Source organism: Jaculus jaculus, chromosome X (assembly GCF_020740685.1).
Source record: "Jaculus jaculus isolate mJacJac1 chromosome X, mJacJac1.mat.Y.cur, whole genome shotgun sequence".
In the NCBI taxonomy this organism is placed as follows: Eukaryota; Metazoa; Chordata; class Mammalia; order Rodentia; family Dipodidae; genus Jaculus; species Jaculus jaculus.
Window position 1 is genome coordinate 121,502,768 of NC_059125.1, and position 6,000 is coordinate 121,508,767.

General features: G+C 47.9%; 1 protein-coding gene across 2 annotated transcripts in view; it reads right to left on the reverse strand.

Annotated features, from left to right (window-relative positions):
* Tenm1 (teneurin transmembrane protein 1) overlaps positions 1–2,061 on the reverse strand; it is an 850,812-nt gene extending 848,751 nt beyond the window's left edge. For both annotated transcript variants that reach the window (XM_004653940.2, XM_045140035.1), the window contains exon 1: positions 1,555–2,061. The gene's annotated coding sequence lies outside the window, so the exon portion shown is untranslated. The remainder of the gene's footprint in view (positions 1–1,554) is intronic.
* Positions 2,062–6,000: the final 3,939 nt, after the last annotated feature.

Sequence of the window (6,000 nt, forward strand, 5' to 3'; positions counted from 1 at the left end):
TGGCATGTTAATTATAGTCACAGAACTGCAATCTAAAATTCAAGGAAGCTGTCTATGACCCTTGCCACACACATAATCAATTAAATGCTTATCTAACAATATCTATTAAACTCCGCTGAGGTGTTCCATTTCCTTCTGATCCCTAAAGCCAAATAGTACATTACCCCCCTACCCCCCAACACACACAGCCTTTTTGTGCCACGGGGAACTTCTCTTCGTATTTCTTTGGACCACTATAAATACACTTCCAGGTTAGCATCCCAGGAAAATGCGATCAAGTTAAGAGGCATCTGTGAACCAATTGCTTCCTATTGAAGATGGAGTTTTTCTACCCAGATTAGCATATTGCCAGGAGCAGTGATGCATTTCTACTAAATCCAAAGCTGCTGATGGCGAGTAAGAGCTGCAAACGAACTCCCACCTCCACCCCTGCTCTCCCACTGATGAAATAGACGTTGAGACTACATCTACTAGTGGAGAGAGATCGGCTGTCTCTGCAATTGTAAACAACCAGCTGCACTGGATTCGCTGAAATCTTTAAATGCGCTCCTGACTGCAAACACATCCACTCACCAAGTAACGCTAAGTTTTATTTTTTTCCCCCACCTCCAGGCAAAGCATCCTAAAATTGAATTGGCAGTCTGCCTTTTGTGGAGTGGAAGAAGCCGAGGTTACATTTCCCTAGGCATGCCTAGCGGGTGCTTGGCTCTCCGCAGATGTGCTCGCCCTGCTGAATTCCAGACACCAGGACTTAAGATGAAATGCAAAAACACACAAGCCCGAACGGTCGAGTGCATGGGTAAAGCCAACACCGACGGCTCCAGGAATATAGACTGCTCTGTAAAGACTATCCTTTTGATACAGTTTGGAGTATAGAGAGAGGATGTGTTGGGTGGGGCCCAGGATGGTTTAGGTTAGGAGGGTCCCGAAGTTGCCCCCTTATACCTGGGCTCCCTGCATTATGTTTGCACAGACATTCAGAAGCAAACAGGTACTAAAGTGTGTCTTAGCCTTTGGGTATCTTCTCTGAGGCAGGTTGTCGGAGGTGACCCCGAGTGGCAGAATCCCGGGTGGACGCTTAAAGTGGTAGGGATGCCAGAGAAGATGGTTCTATTCTTTCTTTTTGGAAAGATCCTCCCACCCCCAATTCGAATATCCTGTTCCACTTGTTAGAGCGCCTGGTCTGAGCGAGAGCATTGGAGAGAAGCCCTCTCCCTGAACTGGAGTTGGTTGGCAAAAGTGCCACCTGGGAAGCCCACCAAGCCCTCTAAGGGCAGTGTCCCTAGGGCCTGCTGGAAGCCTGAACTGATAAGAAGGCCAACTTCCCATCTCCTAGAGTGGGCTGGAGCCCCGAGGGCAGCCCACACCCTGAGAGAAAGATTGAATTGGCTCTGTTGCCTCGACCAGGCGTCCCAGAGCCGACTCAACCGGCTGCTCACCATGAGGAGCCACCTTCCGCCGCTGCTGCCTCAGGGTGAAGTTCGCCCAGAGTCCTTGGGTGGAAGGCGGGCAGGAGCAAATGGAAAGAATAGGAGCCAGAAGAAACGCACCTACCTAGTCCAGGCGCAAGTTTCAGTGGTGTCTTCAGGTGCAGTCCCCCGCCCCCTCGCCAGGTGCTCAGCTCCGCTGGGTGATGCTAGTGCCTGGGACGTCGGGCGTCTTGGCTGGTTCCTGCGGGAAATGACTGTAAATCCACATTACTGTTCGAGCTGTCGCTCGGGCCCCCGCATCGCTTTCCTCCAGCTGGCGGCGGCGGCGCTCTCAGCCCGCGGTCGCCGAGGGCAAGAACCGAACCTGGTGACTACAGTGCCAGCCAGCGGACGACCGCTGCCAGGACGGTGCTTGCGTCCAGATTGTATGTTTCGGAGAGATAACGTGTATACGCGTGTGTAAAATAGAGTGTCTGTGCGTGTGTGTGAAAGCAGAAGGGTTAGCTCAGCCTCCCGGGCACTGGGGGATGAACTCCGGGCTGAGCCGGATCCCGCCGCGCTCTCAGATGCCGGGCGTCTGCACCGCTGATGGTTGTGCTGATGTTGCCTTGGCCGCCGCCGCCGCGCTCTAAGGCTGCTCGCGGTGGTGCAAAAAATGTTTCTCCGCTACTCGAGACCAAAAAACCTGCCCTGTCTACTGAGCATGCCCGGTTTGACAGCTCCACAGCCGAGGCTTTTTTTTTCCCCTTTTCCCCAAGACTCCAGGTTTTAGCCGCAGCTGAGACATGGGGGGTGGGGGATTGAGGGAGGAGGAGCAGGAGGAGAAAGAGGGCTGTAGGAGCAGGTAGCTGGCAAAGGAGGAGACGTCCAGATTAGAATGATCGGGGTGTTTGAGAGTGGAAAGAACAGGAGAAAGCTGAGTATCCGAGTCGAAGGAAATATGAACAACAAAAATATTTAGCTTTCGTACAACAGTGCGTCTGTCCCTAATCTCTCATGGCCAGCTTTTATCATTATTTTATTTTTCCTGAGGCTGCGATGGACCGGGGAGTTTGTAGGAGTATGTGTTAATCCTCAAATCAACCTGGGACAGTGTTTCCCACACACAAACACGCGTGCACGTATACACCCAAGCGTGCGCGGCGCGCGCGCGCGGACACACACACACACACAGGGCTGGGGACTCTTGATCACTGCTTCGATATGTAAAAGCCTTGGGACTTAGGCAGAACCAGAAGTCTCTTGTCATTATAACTTTGATGAGGGGAAAGGAACAAAAAGGGGGGGGGGTGAGAGTTCCTCCTATTTCCCTCTTCCTCAACCTGGGGGAAAGCCAGGTCAGTGAATGGGATGCTTAAGCTACCGTGAGCTCTGATGTGTGGGTGGATGACAGGGCACCTCCAGCTTGCTTCCCACGGACAGGATAACCCCAGCATCCAGGGCCGTCGCGAGAGGCGGCGTGTCAGGTCAGAACTGACGACGAAGTGCTGTGAGGTGGGAGGGGGAGGGCAGTGAAGAAAGCGCTGTGGATCCTGCTCTGGCGGCGCACCACCCAGGCCCCAGGCTCCCCCAAACATCTCTGCCCCTCAAGTAGTCAGGCACCAGGGCACGTACCCAGGCAAACCCAGAGCACTACCCCAGCCCTGAATCCTTCCCTTCCCACCCCCCCCTTAGCTTCCTCGAAAAAGCGGAGAAGCGGAATCTGCACTCCCAGAAACTCGGTTCAGGAGCCTTAGGAGTCCTACTGGGCATGCTCCAGACTTGGGGCGCCTGGCATAGAGACATTCTCCAAACCGCTAACATCTGCATGACTGGAGCAGATGTGACCGAAGTGGGAAGCATTAGCGCCTAGTCTTTGGAGCTGTTACTGTTCTGGGAAGGGCTGCGGCGACGCCCTCAGCAGCCTTCTTCCTGGCTTCTAAGGAGAGCAAGACCAAGGAAGATACCAAATGCTGAGCCAGGGGAGCCGCTCCAATTGAATAAAATAATTACAATAATAATAAAAATAACAGTTTCGCACACACCCAAGCCCCGGTCCCCTCAGCTCCACCCCAGCAAGAGCCAGGTAGAGGGCGAGCACAGCAGCTACAAAGCTCCGCGAGTGCTTCCTGGGACTTCCAATCTTCACGTAAAAGAAATGACATCGCAAGAGTCAAGCTTTCTTTGGGCAAAAGACATTTACTGATTTTGTGTGTGTGTGTGTGTGTGTGTGTGTGTGTGTGTGTGTGTGTGTGTGTGTAGAAAAAGAAGGGCGTGTGTAGATGTGCAAGTGAGCACTTTTTTTTTTTTCTCCAGAAGAACAGACACTGGGCAGAAAGAAAAGCTATGCCGACTTGGGAGCCCACTAGGGGTTGCAATAAGGCACGTTTGGAGCAGTTGCTGGCACTAATTACTGAGAAGAGTTGCTTTTGCTGCGCACCAAAGCTTCCAGCTGTTCCCCTCCCAGGGTGGCAGCAGCTGCCTGAGGAAGGCCTCCAGGCAGAATGGTCCCCTAGCTCTGGAGCAGGGGAACTGCGTTCAGTTTCCAAAGCAGAGGTAGTCTAGGGTGACAGCAGGGGGAGATCGCAGCACCCTGTCTTTCCATCATCCAGGCTTTTGGTACAGGTGTTTGCAAAGAGGGAGCATTGGAAGCCAGAAGCTGAACACACCACTGAGGGGTGTATAGAAAGCTGAACGCTCGTGGGAGGAAGAATCAGGGAATTAAGAGCATGTTTATCCCCATCGTCCCTTCTCCAAAGCAGTCTTCAGCTTCTACAGGACTCATTTGGATCCTGGCTGTTCAACACACACCCCTTCAGTCCCTCCTCATGATCCTGCCAACAAAGAAACAAAAGAAGACAATCACACTCTAGAGGGACTACCGCTTACTCTGTGGTCTCTCTGTTGGGAGGGGTGACTATAAAATGTGTGTATTGCCAACAGTATGAAAAAAAGAACCTTCTCAAAACTCACTACCCTCCTTCAATACAAAATCAAGTTTTTTTTTAATAAAAAGTAAATAACCTTAAGATTCATAAATAAGCAGAAGAGTCTACATTAAGAGCAACCTAACCCCTGAAGTGTGAAGGGATAACCAAGCAACAACAAAACTTTCAGAATGTATCCTCACTCTCACCTCAGAGGTTTTGATTCTGAAAGGAGGAAAAATAAACAACTCACCAGTGACCGCAATGACTCAAAAAAATATCCTTGAATATAAGGAAATTCTATAAACAATGATTAATGAAAAGCCCCCCCCCATTAAAAAAAGGAATTCTAGCAAATTTGGGTAGGCAACCCATAGCAGCCAGGAAATAGAATACAGGATTTAAATCCATGGATGTCTCACTTTTGCTCTGGCTGTCTTTGTTAGTCCTTTTGAAGACACTCAGTGAAAAGGACAGTGTATAACTAAAGATTTCATGAAAGAAGATGCAAGTGCTTGGCTGTTCAGTAAATTATTTAATCATTGAACAATTCTCTTTACTGCCTCCTTATATTTTCTCTCACATTTTCCTGGCTGGTTTCCTGGTTTCTTTCATTTGCTTGTTATGCAATTGTCTTCCTTCAATTTCTTCAAAGCATTGTTTCCTGTCCTAACTCCAGGTGTCTCACTCTTTGCCTTTTCCTAAGTACTCATTTGCTGCTTCTAGAGGTCCATGCTCTCATGTTGTAGGTGGATTTCCTGAAGCACTTATTCAACTTTAGAGATTCCCCCAGACAAATTTAAGCAACAGGAAATTGCAGAGTATTCAAGTAGTTCTGCTCATGAGACTTAGAATTCCCTATTCAAATGCAGATATCATGACAAAGGCACGGTAATTGATAGCTTTGGAACTGCCAATGTAGAGGGCAATATAAAGAGCAGTAATGGAGCATGTGATCCCAACAGGACATTTACTCAGTTACCTAGTTTTAAAATATTCAAATAATTTGCTAGGATTTTTTTTAAGGTACAGCTTTTCATTAACAGAGACACAAATGTGCAAGCACTCATTCACCTTATATGTTTATTCCCAGAACTATTGTAATTACATAAATTCAATTCAACTGTTGAGTATGCAGCTTCTACTCTATTCCAGGAACTGTGCCAGCACTAGGAATAGCAACAAAATTAAGACTGAGAGAACGTAAAAGATGTTCAGATATTTGTGAATAATTCACTAATCAACAAGCCTATTTGACTGGCTATTACCATGTACCTAGAACAATGTAGATTGTGAGAACAAGATGTACATCTTCTGGCTCTGATATTTAAAATTTATTTGTTAATCTATAGGTTGCATTCTGTGAGAAAAATGTATAATGGAAAATATCACTTATTTCCACCTTGTTTCTAAGTACACTCATACGTAAGAGTGTAAGTACAATAATATTAGAAGACTAAAGTCAATAACAATTACATAAAGAAAATCGAACTGTGCCATCTGAAATGAAGGATTTTTGTTTGGTGGGTTGTCTAATGGTAAGATATTTTTGAAGGCATACTTTCAATATGTACTTCTTGTGGTGAACCATTATTTCCTACCACAACTGATAACGATGCCAAACAGAGATCAGTTTCCAGAGGTTATGTGTGGTGCTGGCACTT